Source organism: Mandrillus leucophaeus, unplaced genomic scaffold (genome assembly GCF_000951045.1).
Source record: "Mandrillus leucophaeus isolate KB7577 unplaced genomic scaffold, Mleu.le_1.0 Scaffold206, whole genome shotgun sequence".
Lineage (NCBI taxonomy): Eukaryota > Metazoa > Chordata > Mammalia > Primates > Cercopithecidae > Mandrillus > Mandrillus leucophaeus.
Window position 1 is genome coordinate 1,049,400 of NW_012102099.1, and position 22,730 is coordinate 1,072,129.

General features: G+C 43.9%; 1 protein-coding gene across 1 annotated transcript in view; it reads right to left on the reverse strand.

Moving 5' to 3' along the window:
* The window catches only part of KIF3B (kinesin family member 3B), a 56,572-nt gene extending 36,395 nt beyond the window's left edge, over positions 1-20,177 (reverse strand). Inside the window, exon 1 of the mRNA XM_011979777.1 lies at positions 20,055-20,177. The gene's annotated coding sequence lies outside the window, so the exon portion shown is untranslated. The remainder of the gene's footprint in view (positions 1-20,054) is intronic.
* Positions 20,178-22,730: the final 2,553 nt, after the last annotated feature.

A 22,730-nucleotide genomic window follows, 5' to 3' on the forward strand; every position in this document is an offset into this window, starting at 1 on the left:
AGGAATCCTCCCCAACCCTACTCTCTCCTGTTTCACATCTAGCATGCTTTGCTCACTTATACTTCCTGGCTGGCTCTTGTAGACATCTCTATGACCAAATTCACATATGTATGATTTGACTAAGAAAGGCCTGACACACTAGCCTATCTTTTTAAATGCCATTTGCTGAAGCTCTGTAATAACATAGAAAGTGCTTATCATAAATGAAAAAGCAGTTTACAAAATTGAATTACTGCATGCAGTCACAATTATATAAACATAAAGACACGTAAAAACATCAATAGTGGTCAACCCTGGGTAATAGTACAGGTGATTTCCCCTGCTCTTTCAACATTTCTGTGTTTTCCAAATTCTCTTTAATGAGCATATGGTATCTCCAAATGGGAAAAAACAGAGGTTTGGCAATTCCCCAGGAACAACCCTGCAAGGAGGTGCAACCTGTGGGCACACAGAGTGCATACTAATGCACCTCAAATCAATGCATTCCAAAGCAATGTCCTGTAAGATCAGATCAGGCAACCACCTGCCAACTGCCTGGCCCAGGGTTCAAATACTCAGAGTATCTGAAATGCAGCCCAAGCCAAAGATCACATGAGCAATCAGAAAAGCACTGCAACACTCAAGCAAGAAGATAAAAGCGACTCCCTGCTAAGTAGCCTAAACCAATTCCCTGGACAGGCGTCTCTCCGGGGAAGCAGCTGTTTTTACTCTATATCCACTTCATCACCATCAACACTACTCCCTTTTACAATTATTTCTAATTGTTTTTGAAGTATCAGGACCCCATGTTTGCAATCCCTGAATCACATCAGGAAAGCAAGTCCAATCTCTAGGTCTCTGGTTCCTATGATGGCCAGTTTCACAACGGGAGTTACACACTTTTTAAAACAAGATTATCCATCTTGGGTTGAAAAATAACACCACTGTCCTGCAGAACTTTTGAAAAGATATTTTATATATATTGAGGAAATGCCTCTACATTTGCTTATATGTGCATAAAAAATATCTGAAAGAATTCACAAGAACCATATAACAACTGCCAGATAACAACAGTGGCTTTCCCTAAAAGAGCCAGGTGGATGAGGGCCAAAAGTAGAAGAGAAACTTTTCATTATATACCCTTTTTTCTGTTGTTGTTCTTCAGACCGAGTTTCACTCCGTCACCCAGACTGGAGTGCTGTGGTGCAATCTTGACTTACTGCAACCTCTGCCTCCTGTTCAAATGATTCCTGTGCCTCAGCCTCCCGAGTAGCTGGGATGGCAGGCACCCACCACCACACCCAGCTAATTTTTGTATTTTCAGTACAGATGGGGTTTTGCCATGGTAAGGCTGGTCTCGAACTCCCGGCCTCAGGTGATCCGTCCACCTTAGCCTCCCAAAGTGTGTATACCCTTTAATACCTCTTGAGTTTTGAATCATGTAAATATATTACTTAGTCAAAGAATAAAATAAAATAAAGGGAAAGAGAGAGAGGGAAAGGCTTTTGTGAAATTAAATATACAGGGGTTACTCATTTTTCCCATTTTATCTATCCATTTGTGCTGACCACCACGAATATAAGATAATAAAAATGGGCCGGGTATGGTGGCTCACACATATAATCTCAACACTTTGGGAGGCCGAGGCGGGTGGATCACAAGGTCAAGAGATCGAGACCATCCTGGCCAACATGGTGAAACCCCGTCTCTACTAAAAGTACAAAAATTAGCCGGCTGTGGTGGCAGGCAGCTGTAGTCTCAGCTACTCGAGAGGCTGAGGCAAAAGAATCACTTGAACCCGGGAGGCGGAGGTTGCAGTGAGCTGATATCATGCCACTGCACTCCAGCCCAAGGGACAGTGCGAGATTCCATCTCAATTAAAAAAAAAAAAAAAAAAAGATAATAAAAATGTTTTGATAGATAAATGAGGGGACCTACTAAGGGATCTAAATTTGGGACCTGCTTATCCCAAATTTAGGATGAAGCTTTGTAAACCAGTTTCTATTAGGTCCATAGCACTGGAATTTTTAACTTTCTTATGTAAATGTAGCAAGTCACGTAGTGTCAGCTCTAAAAAGCATTTAGAGCAAAGATGTCAAATAAGAAACCAATAAAATATATTATGTTGTTATTACAGGCATTATTTATAAACATAAGGTCAGCCGGGCGCAGTGGCTCACGCCTGTAATCCCAGCACTTCGGGAGGCGAGGTGGGTGGATTATGAGGTCAGGAGATCCAGACCATCCTGGTTAACACAGTGAAACCCTGTCTCTACTAAAAACACAAAAAAAATTAGCTGGGCATAGTGGCGGGCGCCTGTAGTCCCAGCTACTCAGGAGGCTGAGGCAGGAGAATGGTGTGAACCCGGGAGGCAGAGCTGGCAGTGAGCGGAGACTGTGCCACTGCACTACAGCCTGGGCGACAGAGTGAAACTCTGTCTCAAAAAAAAAAAAAAAAAGCGGAGGTCACCTTTTTTGTAAGCCAGACAGTTGTGTGAACTGTCTAAAAAGTTTCAAAATGTCCCTTACAGAAAGAATATATAAGAGCCACAGCATCTCAAATTGGCACAACACACTTGAGGGCAGTCAGGCAATCAACACCAAAACTCTAAATGTGAATACTCCCTTGAAACGGCAATTCCATTTCTTGGAATTATTTTAAAGACATAATTGAGTAAGTAAATACAACTAAATACATGTGCAACGATGTAATACACATTTGTGTTTTGTCACAACACCATCTCTAAGCACTTAAATGCTCATCAATAAAGGAGTGGTTAGATGATGGCACATCTCTACAATGGGAAACTATGAAGTCATTAAAAACGGCAACAAACCTCTAGGTATTTAGATATGGGCAATATTCAAGACACATTGTTGAGTGAAGAAAAAGGCTACTGAACAGAATTACTATGATATAGTTAATGTTTATGTGTACATGCACATGTGCAGAGGCAGATTTGGGGAACATAGCATAAAGACATTGTTAAAAGCATCAGCTACGGTGTTCAACAGGTCTGGCTTTGAATTTCTGCTCTGCCATTTACTAGCTATAAAATCTCAAGAAACTTACTAAGTCATAGTTTCTTCTTCCACAAAGTATGGTTAATAACAACATCTCCCTTAAAGAACTGTTCTAAAGGATTAAACTAATGAATGTCAAACGCTTAGCTTTTAACATTGAAAAGTACTAATAAATAGGAAATGCAGGCAATATTGACCTCTAGGGTGGTGAGCCTGCAGGTTATTGTTTTGCTTTCTTTGTATTTTTTGATGGGTGCACGTATTTTGATTTTTATAATTAAGGTTGGGGGAGCAAAATGCAATGTTTTCTTTGGAGAAAAGTCCAGAACTTTGATTTCAGCTTAAATGTCTAAAGAAGACACACTAGTTCTCTGGAAAGAAACCTAAAAAGGTCACAGTCAAGTAATAAGAACAATAAATGCCTGCCCTGAATTCAAATGGGCGCCATGTACTCTCTGTCATTTGATGACACAAATAGGCAAACAAAGCATTTACTTAGGTAGGGAAAGAGGAAAAGAAACTCTTTTGGCATTCAATTGTAAAACATTCATAAAATACATTCAAAAAAATATATTCAAGTCTATTGGACAACACCTACCATTCAGAATCAATGCGGTTCTTGGGTTTTATTGAATTCAATAGTCACAACTCACAGTATACCAAGAGCTTAATGTGTAGTCCTCTTTTAATCCTCAAAATCACCTTAGGAGGAAGGCAGGCATTAGCCTCATTTAACGAATAAGGATCAGAGACTCAGGGAAATTAATTTGCCCAAGGTTACACAATAATTAAGTGGAAGTGTCAGGATTCAAAACCAGATTTGTCTTATTTTAAAAACCATATATAAACCCATATATTTTTAAAACACCTGATATATATATACATATATACATGTGTATGTCTATGAACAGATTAAAGCAATTCAAGCTGTACAGAGTATACAGTGAACATGTAAACCTTCCTAACATATCTGCATTGCTCCTTCATCTTCATCTTTTTTTTTAAACCTTTTTAACTCAAGTAGCAGTATACTATACACCATTGTACTTCTTCCTAGATAAATCTTGGAGAACTCCCCTCAACTCATTTTGTATTGTTTTCTTTACTTGTCTTTCTGAGATAGACTCTTGCTCTGCACTCCAGGCTGGAGTGCAGTGGCATGATGTCGGCTCACCCCAGCCTCAACCTCCTGGGCTTAGGTAATCTTCCCATCTCAACCTCCTCAGTAGCTGGAACTAGAGGTACATGCCACCAAACCTGGCTAATTTTGTTTTTATTTTTTTGTAGAGACAAAAGTCTTACTACATTGCCCAGGCTGGTCTTAAACTCCTGGCTCAAGTGATCCTTCCATCTCTCAGCCTCCCAAAGTATGGGATTACAAGCATCAGACACCATGCCCAGCTGCTTCTTTTTCCTTTCTTTTCTGTCTTACATCCTTCCTTTCATTCATTCATTCATTCATTTTGAGACAGAGTCCCTGTTGCCCCGGTAGCAGTACAGTGGCACAATTACAGCTCACTGCAACCTCGACCTCCTGGGCTCAAGCAATCTTCCCACCTCAGACTCCCAAGTAGCTGGGACTATAAGCACACCCCACCACATCCAGCTAATTTTTTATCTTTTGTAGAGACAGGGTTTTGCCATGTTGGCCAGGCTGGTCTTGAACTCCTGACCTCAGGTATTCCACCCGCTTTGGCCTCCCAAAGTGCTGGGATTACAGTCGTGAGTCACTGCACCCAGCCAAAAAAAGTCTTTGATCAATCAGTCCATTACTGAGGGACCTTCTGATTGTTTCTGGTCATTTGCTACTGCAAACAGTACTGCAGTGGCTATACTGAACATATATACCTTTAGATAAGTGGGAGTAGTTGGTAGGATCCACTCCCAGAGGTAGGACTGTTGTATACAATCTATTGTTTTTTACGAGTCAAGGTCTTCACATTCTGTTGTTTTTTTAAGAGTCAACGTCTTGCTCTGTTGCCCAGGCTGGAGTGCAGTGGCAGAATCTCAGCTTACTGCAACCTCGAACTCCTCACTCAAGCAATTGTCCCACCTCAGCCTCCAGAGCAGCTGGGACTACAGGTGTGCGCCACTGCACCCGACTAATTTTTTTTTTTTTTTTTTTTTTTAAATTTTTAGTAGAGATGGGGTTTCACTGTTTTGGCCAGGCTGGTCTCAAACTCCTGACCTCAAGTGATCCACCTGCCTCAGCCTCCCAAAGTGCTGGGATTACAGGCATGAGCCACCATGCCTGGACTAATTTTTAAAATAGTTTGCAGAGAGGGGAGTCCTGCTTTGTTGCACAGGCTGGTCTCAAACTTGTGGTTTTATGTGATTCTCCTACTTAGGACTCCCAAAGTGCTGGTATTACAGGTCCACCATGTAATACCAGCCACCATGGTGAGCCACCACGTCCAGATCCTTTTTTGATCTTGATTCAAACAAACCAACTGTTAAGAAATGTACAAGGACCAAGCTAGGTGGTTCACCACCCATAACCCCAGCACTTTGGGAGGCCAAGGCGGGAGGATCACTTGAGCCTAGGAGTTCAAGACCAGCTTGCGCAAGATGGCAAGACCCTGTCTCTACAAAAAAAATTTTTTAAATTAGCCGGGTGTGGTGGTGTATGCCTGTAGCCCCAGCTACTCAGGAGGCTAAGTTGGGAGGATTGCTTGAGCCCAGGAGTTTGCTTGAGCCGCCTGGGAGTTTGAGGCAGCAGTGAGCTCTGATCGCACCACTGCACTCAAGCCTAGGTGATACAGTGAGACCTTGTCTCAAGAAAAAAAAAAATGAGGCCGGGCGTAGTGGCTCATGCCTGTAATCCCAGCACTTTGGAAGGCCAAGGACGGCGGATCACTTGAGGTCAGGAGTTCAAGACCCGCCTGGCCAACATGATGAAATCCTGTCTCTACTAAAAATACAAAAATTAGCTGGGTGTGGTGCATGCATGTCTGTAATCCCAGCTACTCGGGAGGCTGAGGTAAGACAACTGCTTGAACCCGGGAGGTGGAGATTGCAGTGGGCCTAGATCGTGCCACTGTACTCCAGCCTGGGTGACAGAGCAAGACTCTATCTCCAAAAAAAAAAAAAAAGTATAAGACAATCAAGGAAATTGGAACACTGGATATGAGACAATGTAAGAAATTATTGTTATTTATGTGTAAAAATGTTATTATTTTAAAAACAAAGTTCTTATCCTCTAGAGATAAACAAGAATATTTTCAGACAAAGTTATATGCTGTCCGGGATCTTTTTCAGGGGTAGGGTGCATGGAAGGTTAGAGGTAAAATAGGACTGCCAACTGCTGAGAACTGCTGGAGGTGGGTAACGGGTTCATGATTCATTGCATTATTCTAGTTTTATGTATAATTGGGATTTTCCAAATGAAAAAAAAAATCACCCTCTAACCAACGGCTTATCATTTAAATCTTTTTTCAAATTACCGTAAAAAACCCCACATAATATAAAATTTACCCTTTTAATCATTTTAAGTGTATATAGTTCAGTAGTGTTAACTACATTCACATTGTTGTATAACATATTTCTAGAACTTTTTCATCGTGCAAAACTGAAACTTTACAACCATTGAACAATTCCTCATTTCCCCCTCTCCTCAGCCCCTGGAAACCACATTTCCATGATTTTGTCTACTCTAGCTACCTCGGATAAGCGGAATCATAACAGTATTTGTCCTTTTGTGACTGGCTTATTTCACTTAGCACAATGCCCTCAAGGTTCATCAATACTAAAGCATGTGTCAGAACTGCCTTCTTTTTAAGGCTGAATAATATTCCATTCTATGTATGTACCATATACATATTTATTTTAATTAATTAATTTATTTATTTGAGACACAGTCTCGCTCTGACACCCAGACTGGAGTGCAGTGGCGCAATCACAGCTCATTGTATCCTTGAACTCCTAAGCTCAAGCAATCCTCCCACTTCAGCCTTTTGAGTAGCTAAGACTACAGGTACGTGCCACCATACTCAGCTAATTTTTTATTATTATTATTTGTTATAGAAACAAGGTCTCACTATATTGCCCAGGCTGGTCTGGAACTCCTGGGCTCAAGCAATCCTTCTGCTTTGGCCTCCCGAAGTGCTGGGATTACAAGCGTGAGCCATCGCACCTGGCCTGTACCACATATTTATCCATTTATCCATTAATGGACATTTGGGCTGCTTCTACCTCTTGGATTTTGTGAATAATCCTATGGGCAGAGGGCCATAGCAAAACCTGTATTTAACAGGCAGAGGTAGCCTGAATAGCCAAAAAGAGATTCAGACACACCTGGGACTGAAACCCAGCTCTATCATTCCTAGTTTTGTTTGTTTTTGAGATGGAGTCTTGCTGTCACCCAGGCTGCAGTGTAGTAACGCGATCTCGGCTCACTGCAACTTCCACTTCCCGGGTTCAAGCGATTCTCCTGCCTCAGCTTCCCAAGCAGCTGGGATTACAGGTGCCCACCACCACGCACGGCTAACTTTTGTATTTCTAGTAGAGAGTGGGTTTCACTATGTTGGCCAGGCTGGTCTCGAACTCCTGACCTCAGGTGTTCTACTCGCCTCGGCCTCCTAAAGTGCTGGGAGCCATGGTGCCCAGCCTATCATTCCTAGTTCTGAGGCTCTGTGAAAGTTTCTTACCCCTCGGAGCTGATGTCCTCATCTGTAAAATGGGAATATCACTAACACCTGCTGCCTGGGGCAGTGTAAGGACTAGATGAAGACAGGCAGCAAGCGTCTGGCCCACAAGTGGTAACTCTACCTTGACCCAATTTGCAGGAGGAAAAAACAGAGACTTAGACAGGGAAGTAAAGTGGCACGCTGAGTTAATAAGTGGTAAAGCAAGCTGAAACCAGGTCCACCTGGCTCCAAAGTCCATGGCCTTTTTCCACATCAGCATGTCCTAAATGTCAGTAATCAGATTGTTCCTTCACAATTTTCGCCATGTCTATCATCAGCTGCACTATTATTTACTTACCGTTTTTTCTTTAAATCTACTTCTATTAACACAAACTTATTTTAAAAAGAAACTTTATATAACTACCATGAATGGAAAATCAGTATCACTTGTTATGAATAGAAAGTAACTGAAAATAAATATAAGAACAGACAACAATGTTACTAAATTCTAGCTAAATATTGTAGCTTATCTGAGGCCTGAGGCTTGATCACCATTGGTTTGAAAGGGAACTTAACAACTGTTAAGAAATAGACTAGTGGCCGGGCATGGTAGCTCCCGCCTGTAATCCCCGCCCTTTGGGAGGCCAAGGCAGGTGGATCATGAGGTCAGGTGTTTAAGATCAGCATGGCCAAGATGGTGAAACCCCATCTTTACTAAAAATACAAAAATTAGCCAGGCATGGTGGCAGGGGCCTGTAATCCCAGCTACTCAGGAGGCTGAGGTAGAGAACTGCTTGATGCCAGGAGGCAGAGGTTGCAGTGAGCCGAGATTGCGCCACTGCACTCCAGCCTGGGCGACTGAGTGAGACTCCATTTCAAAAAAAAAACAGACTAGTACCAAACAAATACAGTATTCTTCTTGACACAGAAGAACTAAGAGAGTTTTAAAGGGAATAGCTCTCACCACTGCATTCAACATAATTTAGGATGTTGCGTTTGCGTGTCACCCTAACTCTCCTCCTACTCCACCTGGTTCAGCTCTGCAGAATATAAGGACCCACTCAGATCCCCTGAATCAGAATCTTGTTTTATCAAGATTCATGCCTACGCATGCTACCTTTACAGTAAACAGTTTCAAAGTTGATCCAACAGAATTTCCCATAAATCATAGGATTTATTTTACTAATATGATGAGTTAAATGCTTTTTGAAAAATCCCTTTTCAAAAGTCCATCAGAACTGTCTTGGCTCATTGTCCAATGTTATAATGATATGCAACAGCCTATTCAGATAATGAAGGGTTGAAACGACAAAGGCCTACGTTCTGGGTCCTACTTGTAGGGAATTCTTCATCAGAAAGAAAAAATGGATAAAAAGAAGACACAAAAGAAGGTGAGAAAAACTATTACATTAAAAAAATACTTAATGATATGTAAAATATATCTAAATAAAGGTTTTTTTGTTTGGAGACAGGAACTCATTCACTGTGTCACCCAGGCTGGAATGCAGTGGCGCAATCATGGTTCACTGTAGCCTTGAACTCCTGGGCTTGAACTCGCCTCAGCTTCCCGAGTAGTTGGGAGTACAGGTGCAAGCCACTGCACCTGGGTATATTTTTATATGTTTTGTATAGATGGGGTCTCGCTATGTTGCCCAGGCTGGTCTCAAACTTTTGGCCTCAAGCAATCTTCCCACTTAGGCCTCCCAAAGTGCTGGGATTACAGGAATGAGCCACCACACCCAGCTAAAGCTGTTTTTAAAAAGATACTTTTAGGCCTGGCGCCGTGGCTAAAGCCTGTAATCCCAGCACTTTGGGAGGCCAAGACGGGCGGATCTCAAGGTCAGGGGTTCAAGACCAGCCTGACCAACATGGTGAAACCCTGTCTCTACTAAAAATACCAAAATTAGCTGGGCGTGGTAGTGTGCACCTGTAATCCCAGCTACTCAGGAGGCTGAGGCAGGAGAATCGCTTGAACCCAGGAGGTGGAGGTTGCAGTGAGCTGAGACTGCGCTATTGCACTCCAGCCTAGGCAAGAGAGTGAGACTCCATCTCAAAAAAAAAAAAAATACTTTTAGAGGATTCTAAGAAGGGAAATGTACAGTTCTCTGTTAGAATTTTTTAAAGTTCAAACTTTTCACAAACCACTTATCTAGAATTGTTCTCTTATGAGGCTGAGAGAGAAGGAGATATTCTGTGTAACACATTATATGTGATTATAAAAAGGTGGAAACAACTTCAATGTCCAATGCCTGGGAAAGTGTAGTAGTTACTACTAAACTACTAACGTATAGTAATAACTACTAAACACAAAAACATAGCAAGGTGTAGTGGCTCACACTTATAGTCTCAGCACTTCGGGAGGCTGAGGCAGGAGCATTGCTTAAGGCCAGGAGTTCGAGACCAGCCTGAGCAACATAGTGAGATTCTACCTCCAAGAAAAATTTAAAAATTAGCCACAAGTGGTGGCACGCACCTGTGGTCCTGGCTGCTTAGAAGGCTGAGGTGGTCGGCTGGGCGCGGTGGCTCAAGCCTGTAATCCCAGCACTTTGGGAGGCCGAGACAGGCGGATCATGAGGTCAGGAGATCGAGACCATCCTGGCTAACACGGTGAAACCCCGTCTCTACTAAAAAATACAAAAAACTAGCCGGGCGAGGTGGCAGGCGCCTGTAGTCCCAGCTACTCCGGAGGCTGAGGCAGGAGAATGGCGTGAACCCAGGAGGAGGAGCTTGCAGTGAGCTGAGATCCTGCCACTGCACTCCAGCCTGGGCGACAGAGCAAGACTCCGTCTCAAAAAAAAAAACAAAAACAAAAACAAGAAGGCTGAGGTGGAAGGACCACTTGAGCCCAAGAGTTGGAGGTTACAATGAGCTATGATCATGCCACAGCACTCCAGCCTGGGCAACAGAGCGACACCCTATCTCAAAAATAAATAAATAACAAAAAATAGATTGGCCCTGGTGGCTCACACTTGTAATCTGAGCACTTTGGGAGGCCAAGGCAGGAGGACTGCTTGAGCCTAGGAGTTTGAGACCAGCCTGAGCAACACAGTGAGACCCTGTTTCTACCAAAATAAAATAAAAATTTAAATAAGTACAAAAATATGGAAAAATGGTTATGACATAATGTTAAGTGAACATTTCCAAATGGAAAATGGGAAATACACTTTGAATACAACTTTCTAAAAATATATCTGCAAGTAGTCAAGTAAGCAAAACCTGAGTTAGGGTATCATCACCTTGGGTACATTCCCCAACCGAACTGTAATTATGTCTGCCTTTGCAGCTTTAGGTGAACACTGCCATGTTAAAAGCATTCTTTCAGGGGGTTGCCTTTGTAATTTACAATTTTAACATTAAAGGACCTAGCTTAAAGAAACCATCAGTAATGCAGACAAAGGTTTGCACAAAATAATCATCATTAAGATGTTCTCTGAAGCATTACTCATAACGTTTAAACATTGAAAATAGCCTAAATAACAACAACAGAGGAAACAGGTAAGAACTGCAAGCCCATGAGATAAAATGTATTTAGGAATACATTTGTATATGGACAGTAAAATGTTAACAGTAGCTATTTCTGGGTGGTGGATCTTAAAGTCAGTCTTATTTAATCTGTTCAGTATTTTCCTCATTTTTTCCTCAATGGAAATTTATTATTTTTGTAATCGGGAAAAAATTACATTTTTAAAAAAGGCTGACAGCTGAAGAACTAAACAAGGAAAAACATCACATATATTTCTTAGGCTAGAGTCTAACTTATTATTGCAGATCTTGCAAAACCAGTAACTACTTCCACCAAAGACTATCTTCTTGTGGTTATCTTTAGGCAACTTGAACTGATATTTTATCTTACCTAGATGGAATCTTTTATGATTTGCCAGCTAGATTTTTTGCTTATGTTCTGAAATGTGTTATAATGATTACTACAGTCTGCTAAGCTGCTAGAGATTGTGCTATGAGCTTTTAGTTTCTGTTTAATTTATGTCATACAACAAAAGGCCAAGCAAGCCCTTCCTGAAAGCACTGCTGAAGGTGACATGAAGGACTCTAGAGTGGTTAAGTCCCAAGCTCCCAATAATCTATGGCAATTTCTATTTCACTTGAGCCCATTTCCATTTATAGACTATATTCAAGCATGACAAAATGCAAGTGCTGCAAATGTCTTGCCAAAAACTTTAAAAATAAAAGCCACACCCACCACGATTATCACTGGTTCACACTCTAATGCAAATTATGAGTTAAATAAATCAGCATGCTAAAGATAGATCTTCCTGTGTGAAGAGCTCAATGTCCGCAATCAGTGTGACGAAGTGAGAAGACACAATGTGTCACCATGATTAACTGAACCTTAAACATGAACATCCCAAGCTGCTGTGCAGATGTGTGATGCTGATAAGATGAGCTGATTGTAATGTTCTCTGCCAAGAAATACACTCTAAAAGCCACACCCGAAAGCTCTGGGAGAAAGCCCAGTGTGAAGTCACCAAGAAAGAACAAAATATCACCCAACTCAAGGTTCAGTCTTGTGGGCGGGGCTGGAAGGGCTTTGGGGAGAACCGTCCTATGTCTTTATTTTACAGATATATACATATATATACACACATTTTTTTTTTACGCAAGAGAGACCTAGAGAGGTTGAGTCACTTGCTCTAAGTCACACAGCAAGTAGCAGAATCCTGCCTTTACCCAGTTCCCACCATCCTTTCAGGTCAAAATTTCCTATAATGGCATAGTCCTTGACCAATAAATCTTTCTGAGAGTCTAGAAAGATAGGAGGTGTTGAAAGGAAAATAATGAGCCCACAGGGCAGAGAGAGAAAACTGAGGCACAGTGAGATGGAATCTTTTAACAATTAGTCAGCGGGTGTTATATGGGACTTTATCCACTATCTTCTCACTCAGTGTAGATATTTATCACCAGAATCAAGAAACAGTTTAGAGCTAAATGACTCAGAATACAAGCTCACAGTTCCTACCTGCTTCAGCAGTCCTGACCCTGAAGTTAGATCACTGAGAAGCGTGAGAGGCAGCTTATCTTACCAAACGAGATATCTGTTTGCGGCTTCATCAGCCAAGTAACCGACACCCATCTAGCTCAGAAGTTTTTCCCTTGATTTCCTCAAACATTCTTTATTTCCTCAAACATTCTTTATTTCCTCAAACATTCTTTGAAGTCACTTTTTTTTGGGGGGGGGGTCATCATTTAAAATGAGTTACGTAGGTATGGAAGAGAAAGGCCTTGACAAGACAGCTACGATGTGGTCACTGCCCACCTGAAAAACAGATGAACACGCGCACGGTAGAAAGAACAACAGACCTGGAGTCAGCAGATGTGGGGAAGTTACTGAACTTTTCTGAGCCTCTACTTTCCTCTTCTGGAAACCTGTGTTACAGGATTGCTGTGAGGTCTAAATCTAAATGAAACAACATGTGTTAAGTGCTTACAACACTGCTTGGCTAATGTATCTTAGCTACGACTACTACTTTCATTGTCATTATCATTGGTAAGTCTTAGTTTGCTACTGATTACCTAGATGAGAGCATCTCAGACTTTAACGTGCACAGGAAACATCCGGGATCTTGGTAAAAGGCAGGCTCTGATTTATTAGATCTAGGCCCTGTTGTTGTTTCCTTCTTCTTTTGTTAAAACTACAGATGAGGTCTCACTATTTTGCCCAGGTTGGTCTCGGCCTCCTGGCCTCCAGTGATCCTCCTGCCTTGGCTTCCCAAAGTGCTGGGATTACAAGCGTGAGCCACTGCACCCAGCCTAGGTTCTGCATTTCTGACAAGGTTCTGGGGACACAGTACGTCTGTCACAGAGAACACACTTTGAGCAGCAAGGATCTCCCTTACTCAGCACCTAGAAAATGTTTAATATTACTGACAAAAACAAGTGACCACACCACAACGTCTTCATCTGTAAACTGGGGATAATATGTAGTCCACAAAATCTCAACTGACAATTAGTAAATGAGAATGCACAGGAAAGAGCATTCTAAACTGCAAAGTTATACAAATAGCAGTGGTGGCCAGGTACAGTGGCTCATGCCTGTAATCCCAGCACTTTGGGAGGCCGAGGCAGGAAGACTGCTTGAAGCCAGGAGTTTGAGACTAGCCTGCAACATAGCAAGACCCTGTCTCTCTTTTTTTTATTAGCTGGGTGTAGTGGCATGCACCTGTAGTCTCAGCTACTTGGATGGCTGAGGCGGGAGGCTCGCTTGAGCCCAGGAGTTGGAGGTTACAATGAGCTATGACTGTACCACTGCACTCCAGCCTGGGCAACAGAATGAGACCAGGTTTTCTAAAAAAATTAGCGGCTCATGCCTGTAACCCAGCACTTTGAGAGGCCAAGGTGAGTGGATCACTTGCGGCCAAGATGCCTGGACAATATAGTATGACCATCTCTACAAATTTCTGTTTTTTGAGATGGAGTCTCACTCTGTCACCCAGGCTGGAGTGAAGTGGTACAATCTCAGTTCACTGCAACCTCTGCTTTCCGGCTTCAAGTGATTCTCCCGCCTCAGCCTCCAAAGTAGCTGGGACTACAGGCAAGCACCACCACACCTGACAATTTTTGTATTTTTAGTAGAGATGGGGTTTCGCCGTGCTGGTCAGGCTGGTCTTGAACTCCTGATCTCAGGTGGTCCACATGCCTCAGCCTCCCAAAGTGCTGAGATTACAGGTGTGAGTCACTATGCCTAGCCATCTACAGAATTTTTTTTTTTTTAAGACAGAGTCTCGCTCTGTCGCCCAGGCTGGAGTGCAGTGGTATGATCTCAGTTCACTGCAACCATCACCTCCCAGGTTCAAGCAATTCTCCTGCGTCAGCTTCCTGAGTAGCTGGGATTACAGGTGTGCACAACCATGCCCAGCTAATTTTTGTAATTTTAGTAGAGAAGGGGTTTCACCATGTTGGTCAGGCTGGTCTCAAACTCTTGACCTCGTGATCTGGCCGCCTCAGCCTCCCAAACTGCTGAGATTACAGGTGTGAGCCACCACGCCCGGCCCAAAAACACTTTTTTAAAATTAGCCAGGCACGATAGTATATGCCTGCAGTCCCAGCCACTCAGGAGGCTAAGCTAGAAGGATCACTTGAACCCAGGAATTCAAGGCTGTTGGGGAGCCAGGATCACACTGCTGCATTCCAACCTGGGTGACAGAGGGAGTCCCTGTCTCCAAAATGAATAAATTTATTAAATTTAATTAAATAAACAAGTGGCAGTGATAAGACTATTAGTCTATATTCACAATGCTGAATATACAACCCTGTAATGCCCAGATTTACAAGTAGTTACTGGAATGTGTAACAATGAAGCTCAAATTCCCTTGCTCAGAAGAGATTCAAGAATCCTCTAGGAATTCGGGTAGAATACAATAGGTTTTCCAGGGATTCTCAAGTCAAAAGCTCTAAAACTTTAGAACTGTCACTTGGTGGCCAGGAAAGAACCTGGCAGGGAGAGTGTGGCCATTTGGGGCACCGAATGAACTTCACTAGTGATTCTGCTCCCTCTTCGAGAGCTGGCCAGGCTCCCTCAGCCAAGATCCCGAGTCAGCACTGCAATGCCAACAGCACAAGACAGAAAGACAGATGGGTACTGCCCTGGCAAAGCCCACACCTGCCGCTCCACAGGCTGGCAAAGAGCCAGACTGTAGAAAAGCAGCAGGACTTTTTTTTTTTTTTTTTTTTTTGGTTCACAGTAGGAACTTCAAGCTTCAATCAGTTGTACCTGACTAGCTTCTCTCAGCATAATCTGGGGATTTCCTCCCCATAGACTATAAAGTATGATGTGTATACCTTGTGCCTCTCCTCTAAGGGGTTCAAAATAAACTATGAATAATTCTTCCTCATAGGGCCCCTTACCAAAAAGTCCTCTCATCATTTCAGAGGCAGATGGCATCTCTAACATCTACTTAATTGCTCAGGCCAAAAACCCAGGAGTCATCCTTATTCTCTCACCGTCACCCCACCATCCTGCTGGTTTTACCTCCGAAACACATCCCCAATCCGTCCTCTTACCATCTCCACTGCCACCAACCTAGAAGGCCACTATCTTCTCTCACCTAACCTCCTAACTAGCCTCCTGGCTGCCACTCCTATGCCCTCTAAAATTCACTGCCACAAAGAGGCCAGAGTGATTTTTTAAAAAAATAAAAATAAATCATGCCACTCCCCTTCTCCAGAACCTCCAAAGATTTCTACAGCTTTTAGAACAAAATCCCAACTTCTTACCCTAGCAGACAAGGCCCTGCATGATCTGAGTGCTCCTCACCACTCCCATCCCCTACATCCATCCACCTCCCCACTCTGCCTTCGACTCACCTGTCCCAGCCATTCTAAGCCTTCTTGCAGTTTCTGAAACTTACCAAGCTTGTTGCCACCTCACAGCCTTTACCCTTGCTCTTCCTTCTGACATATCTTCAAATGGCTGGCCCCTCCCTGGGAGCAAATCTCAACAAAAATGTCACCACCCTAGCAAGGCCTTTTCTTCTTCTTCTTTTTTTTTTTTTTTGAGACAGAGTCTCACTCTGTTGCCCAGGCTGGAGTGCAATGGCGCAATCTCAGCTCACTGCAGCCTCTGCTTCCCGGGTTCAAGCAATTCTTGTGCCTCAGCCTCCTGAATAGCTGGGACTACAGGCACGTGCCACCACACCCAGCTAAGTTTTGTATTTTTAATAGAGATGGGATTTCACCCCAGCACTTATTCCTTATCCAAATTCCCTTGTTCATTTATTGGTGTATATTTCTGTTTGCTGCCAGTAGAATATAAGCTGCATGAGAGCAAGGAACTCATGTACCTTTCTACCATGATATCTCCAGACTAAAACAGAATTGACACATTCTAGGTGCTCAGGAAATGCTAAATAAATACAATCTGGGGAGGACAGTGGTAAATACACTGAATTTGAAGTCAGAAGACTGGATTTCAACGTGAAATGGGCCACTCAATAGCATCATGGCTTCTTGGCTTCTCTTCAGATTCCTTGACTATAAAACAGAGATCCTCATCTGCACCTTACCTTCCTTGAAGGGACACAGATAAGATTAAATGAGTAAAAGCATGAGTGAGCAAGTGTAAGCATTTGTGTAAGCCATTAGGCACCATATTGTTATTGTCAAGTATTGTTACTCTTTGTTACATAAGAGGAGAGACTTGCAAATTAGTGGATGAAAAGGCTTAGGAAGCAATCTGAGGTTTCTAATCCAGGCACCTAACAGAAGTCTAGGGACACAACAAAACAGATTAGAATCAGTGGCTTTACTCTGCAGCCAGGGCAAACATAAGATATGAATTCATTTAAAGACGTCAAATGCAGTAATTTGCAAATTAAGCTCTGAGTTCCTTGAAGGATATGGAGATGGGATTGATCTCCACATCCTCCATGTACCTAGCATAAGCGGATTTAGCAAATATTTACTGAATTGGGTGTTGAGCTACCAAACCTGACGTCCTACCATCAGCTTTCACCTTTCTTTTTCTTTTTCTTTTTTTTTTTGAGACACAGTCTTGCTCTGTTGCCCAGGCTGGAGTGCAGTGGCATGATCTCGGCTACACTGAAAGCTCCGCCTCCTGGGTTCACGCCATTCTCCTGCCTCAGCCTCCCGAGTAACTGGGACTACAGGGGCCCGCCACTTTTTTTTAGTAGAGATGGGGTTTCACCGTGTTAGCCAGATGGTCTCCATCTCCTGACCTCGTGATCCGCCCACCTCGGCCTCCCAAAGTGCTGGGATTACAGGCATGAGCCACCACGCCCAGCCAGCTTTCACCTTTCTTTGCAACCCATCGTGGCACAGGATTACAGGTTCCTGGGGCAACCATATAAAAATATCAACATTTATATAATGCCATGATGGCTAGTGTTTCATGCTTGCAATGACATTATGGTTGACAGACCTGGTATTATCACATACTTTAATTTAATCATTCACCAGCCATAAATGGAAAATACAGTACAAGTACCACATTAAGCCCAAATAACAATAGCTAATGTTTATCAAATATGCTGGGCACTTTACATATATTAAGTTCAAATAAATCCTCAGAACAGACATGCATGATATGTACTATTACTATCCCCATTTCACAGATGAGGGAACTACACCACCAAGGGGTTCAAAATGAACTACGAATAATTCTTCCTCACAGGGCCCCTTACCAAAAAGTCATCTCATCATTTCAGAGGTATTGACCATCATTTCAGAGGTAAAGTAGCACCTCTTTGCTCAGTAGCGCACAGCTTGGAAGTAGCAGAGTCAAGATTTTAGCCCAGGTAGTCTGATTGCAGGCTTTTAACCACAACTGCAAAACAGCACTGAAAGGGCCTTCAGTATAATCTAGCCTAGTCCCCTCATTTTAACAAGGAGAGAATGAGGGACAGAGAAGCCCTTTTTTAAAGATTCCAACTCTCAGGTTGGGCGCGGTGGCTCACGCCTGTAATCCCAGTACTTTAGGAGGCCAAGACAGGCAATCACCTGAGGACAGGAGTTTGAGACCAGTCTGACCAGCGTGGAGAAACCCCATCTCTACTAAAAATACAAAATTAGCCAGGCGTGGTGGCACATGCCTGTAATCCCAGTTACTTGGGAGGCTGAGGCAGGAGAATTGCTTGAACCAGGGAGGCGGAGGTTGCAGCGAGCCGAGATGGCGCCATTGCACTCCTGCCTGGGCAACAACAGCAAAACTCCATCTCAAAAAAAAAAAAAAAAAAAAGATTCCAACTCTTTTCTGAGATCCTCACTTTGGATGGTATCTCTTTAAATAAAGCTTTACCTGAGATCTTGTTTCCTTGCCTTTTAGCTTCCAGTCAGTTAAAAGTAACAAAAGAAAAAAGAATACCCCTGTGGTCTTATAATAGCAACTGTTGCAAAATCAGAGGCAACAGTGAATGGGGGATAAAATACAGGATTTACCTAGAAACACCTCCACTTCCATCACTCAATAGATACAAAATTCTTAGGCAATGGCTGGGTGTGGTGGCTCATGCATATAATCCCAGCACTTTGGGAGGCTGAGGCAAGCGTATCACTTGAGGCCAGGAGTTCGAGACCAGCCTGGCCAACATGGCAAAACCTTGTCTCTACTAAAACTACAAAAATTAGTGGGCAAGGTGGTGAACATCTGTAGTCCCAGCTACTCGGGAGGCCGAGGCAGAATAATCGTTTGAACCCAGGAGGAGGAGGTTGCAGTGAGCTGAGATCGTGCCACTGCACTCCAGCCTGGGCAAGACTGAGACTCTATCTCAAAAAAAAAAAAAAAAAAGAAAAAAGAAAAAAAGATTCTTAAGCAGGTCCTTACCTTCGCTTTTCTGAAGCTCAGTTTCCTTATTGGCAAAATGAGGATGGTATCACCAGGTATCTGGCAAAGTCTACGTAAGGATTAAATGAAACAATATGCCTGGTAAAGTGCTTCTTAATCATATGCTTGTAGTTATTACTGCTGTAAGCACTTCCCAAAGGACACAAAGATGCCTTTTTTCTTCTGGAAGGATCAACGAAGCCCAAGTAGAAAATGAGACCATGACCCCAGCTATCTACAAAGGATTGACCTCAAAGAGTTTGGACTACTTGTAGAAGTCCACTACCTCCCTTGCTCTGAGCAGAATGGAGAAGTAAAACTGGGGTTGGGAGTTGGCATTGCAGTAGGACTACCCATATGAGCTGGCAGTCTACACACCTACACCTTACCTGTCCCAAAGTCATCTCCTCCTGGGAGTCTTGCCCTCCTCCCCTAGCCGCCTCATAATAGCTGGTTGAGCACTTACTATGTGCCAAGCTACTTGACATACCCAGTCTCGTTGATTTCCACAGTAGTCTATTATACCGTTTCACAGATAAGAAAAACTAGACTCAAAGAAATTAACTTGCCCAGGGCCACACAATTACTAAGTGGAAATGCCACGTCTCTAACTCACTCAGACTTCAAACTGCCCTCTTGGTCTCCCATGCTAGGGTGCCCTAAAAATTCTCCCTCTCCCCATTTGGGGCACTTTCACACACACGTCTCATCACCTTAACCACTCAGAGCAGCAAGTGTTAGCACCCCTTTGAATAAACAGGTCAATTAAGGCCAGCGAGGGGAAAAGACTTGCCCAAGGTCACACAGCAAACCCGAGACACCGCAGTGGTTCGGACCCCAGGCTCTCGCTTCCCCGCCCTCGTCCCAAACTGGGGCCCTGACCACCGCCCCAGGGCCCCCAGGTGGGTTGCGACCCAGGGTGGCCGTGTCTGGGGGTCGGGCCGCGACCTCGCCCGGGGAAGGAGGGGCAAGGCCGTCCGGACGACCAGAGGATGCCCGACAGGCAGGGCAGAGGATGCTCCGGCTCGCGGGACAGCAAAGCCAGGCGGAGGCGCGGGCGCGGGTCGCAGGGAAAATCCCAGGCGGCCACAGGATAAGCCCTGCTCGGCGGGCGCCCGGCCCCTCCGACTCACCTGCGGCCCGAGCCGAAAGCGGGCGGCGGCGGCGGCGACGGCGGCGGCGGCGGCGGGGGCGGCGAACCCCTGGCTCAGCCATTCCCCGCTGCCCCGGATGGGGAGAGACAGTGGCCGCTCACTTCCTTAGCAACCTGGCTCAGCGACCCACTTCCTTAGCAACCAGTGTCAATTTCAATAACTTTATTGGCACACGCGCAACGGACAGGGAAAGCCAGCTGGCGGGGTCCGGGCGGGGCTCAGCTCGGTGCTGGAGCTTAGCGGCGCCCAACACACCTTCATCTCCTCACCCACCTAAGCGGGTAGAGTGGCGCACAACGTGGCCTAACTCCATCCTCTGGTATCTCGTGCCTCAGTTTCCCATCTGTAAAATGGAACATACGCTATTTCAGCCGCCATTCAACCTTTCCTAAAAGCTTTCACATCCATTATCTGACTGGTGTCTCAAAGCCCTACCGAGATAACTCCCACTTAGGGTGCCCCCAGTGACTCAATACAAACACCTACAGGCATCCTTGTTGTATCTTTCTTGTACTTAACCCAATCTAATCAGTCACAACCGCACCAGGCAAGGCCAGACCACGCTCATCTCTAGCTTGCCTGAAATACCTGGTGTCTCTCTCTGTTTCCATTCTTTCGTCCAGCTCTGCCCGGACAATTCATTTTCCATAAGGTGGCCAGAGTAATTATTTAAAACAAATCATGCGGCCAGGTGCAGTGACTCACGCCTGTAATCCCAGCACTTTGGGAGGCCGAGGCAGGTGAATCACCTTAGGTCAAGAGTTTGAGACCAGCCTGGTCAACATGGCGAAACCTCCTCTCTAATAAAAATTTTAAAAAATTAGCCAGGCGTGGTGGCGCATGCCTGTAGTCCCAGCTACTCAGGAGGCTGAGGCAGGAGAATCGCTTGAACCCGGGAGGTGGAGGTTGCAGTGAGAGAGATGGCGCCACTGCACTCCAGCCTGGGCGACAAGAGCAGAACTCCGCCTCAAATAGAAAACATTAAAATAAATAAATAAATAAATAAATAAATAAATAAATAAATACAACAGATCATGCCACTTCCTGGTTAATACTTGATTTAATAGAGCCTCATTGCTCTTAGAATCAAATGTGAAGTCCTTATTACTTCCTGCAAAAATTGTTAAAACTCTATTCCAGCTACACTGGCCTAGAAGGGCAGGTTCCATCCCCCATGGAATTTACACCTGCTGTTCCCCACTAAATAGAAACTGCATAAGAGCAGTCTTTTATTTGTTCACTCTTGTATCCACCAAGCCTGGAACCAAGCTTAGTCAATAGTAGGTACTCAATAAATATGTGTTGCTCCTTGAATAAATGAATAGCTGAGATGCTCTTCTTCACCTGCCCACCCCTACTTTTTTGCCTGTTGTGGCAGATACTGCTACTTCCTCTCAAAAACGTTATTTCTTCTTGCTACAGGACACAGAGCTAGACAGTATTTCCCAGCCTTCCTTACAGTTCAGACCAGGTTCTGGCCAATTAAATGTGATGTGTGCCATTCTCAGGCCTGGCCCATTAAAACTCCCACATAATTTGATTTACACTTTCTCTAAAGTGAAGAAGTTTATTTTTAAATAAAATAATAAAGGAAATACCAAAAGACACTGCACCCAGCCTCTTTTGGTATTTCCTGAGGCTAATAATTGCCTCATTTTTTCCCCACTTTCATTAGCTTTCTTTGCAGGTATTGTTAATTTTTTCCTATGTGGTTAATAAATTAGACAAATAACCAGCAGTGATTTTTTTCAGATGTGTAACATAACAAATAATTCAGCTGGGCGTGGTGTCTCACGCCTGTAATCCCAGCACTTTGGGAGGCTGAGGCAGGCAGATCACCCTGAGGTCAGGAGTTCAAGACCAACCTGGCCAACATGGAGAAACCACATCTCTACTAAAAATTAAAAAATTAGCCAGGCATGGTGGCAGGCGCCTGTAATCCCCACTACTTGGGAGGCTGAGGCAGGATAATTGTTTGAACCTAGGAGGTGGAGGCTGCAGTGACCCAAAATGACCCCATTACACTCCAGCTTGGGCAACAAGAGTGAAACTCCGTCTCACAAAAACAAGAACTTAAAAAAAAAAAAAAAGTTCATGAGTTCTCTTTTGTTTTTTTCTCCTGAAGACTTCAGCTCTGGTCTGGACCAGTGCTCTCCAGACCTAATGCACAGCTGTCATACTGGACTTTCCTACATCCTACTCCTGGTTGGGATTCCCTGTGCCCTGGACCTTGTGTCTCAAACTTCTGGATTGTGGATTTACTATGTCATCTCTGTGCAGCACATCTTTCTGTAGATTCCTGAGAAAGGTTGCAAAGAAGCAAATATATTTAGTCCTTGTATGTCTAAATATGCCTTTATACTGTTTTCACACTTGATTAATAGTTTAGCAGGGTATAGAAATATAGGCTGAAGGCCAGGCACCGTGGCTCACTCCTGTAATCCCAGCACTTTGGGAGGTCGAGGCAGGCAGATCACCTGAGGTCAAGAGTTTGAGACCAGCCTGGCCGACATGGTGAAACCTCGTCTCTACTAAAAATGCAAAAAAAAAATTAGCTGGGCATGGTGGTGCACGCCCGTAGTCCCAGTTCCTCGGGGAGGCTGAGGCAGGAGAATCGCTTGAACCCAGGAGGCAGAGGTTGCAGTAAGCCAAGAT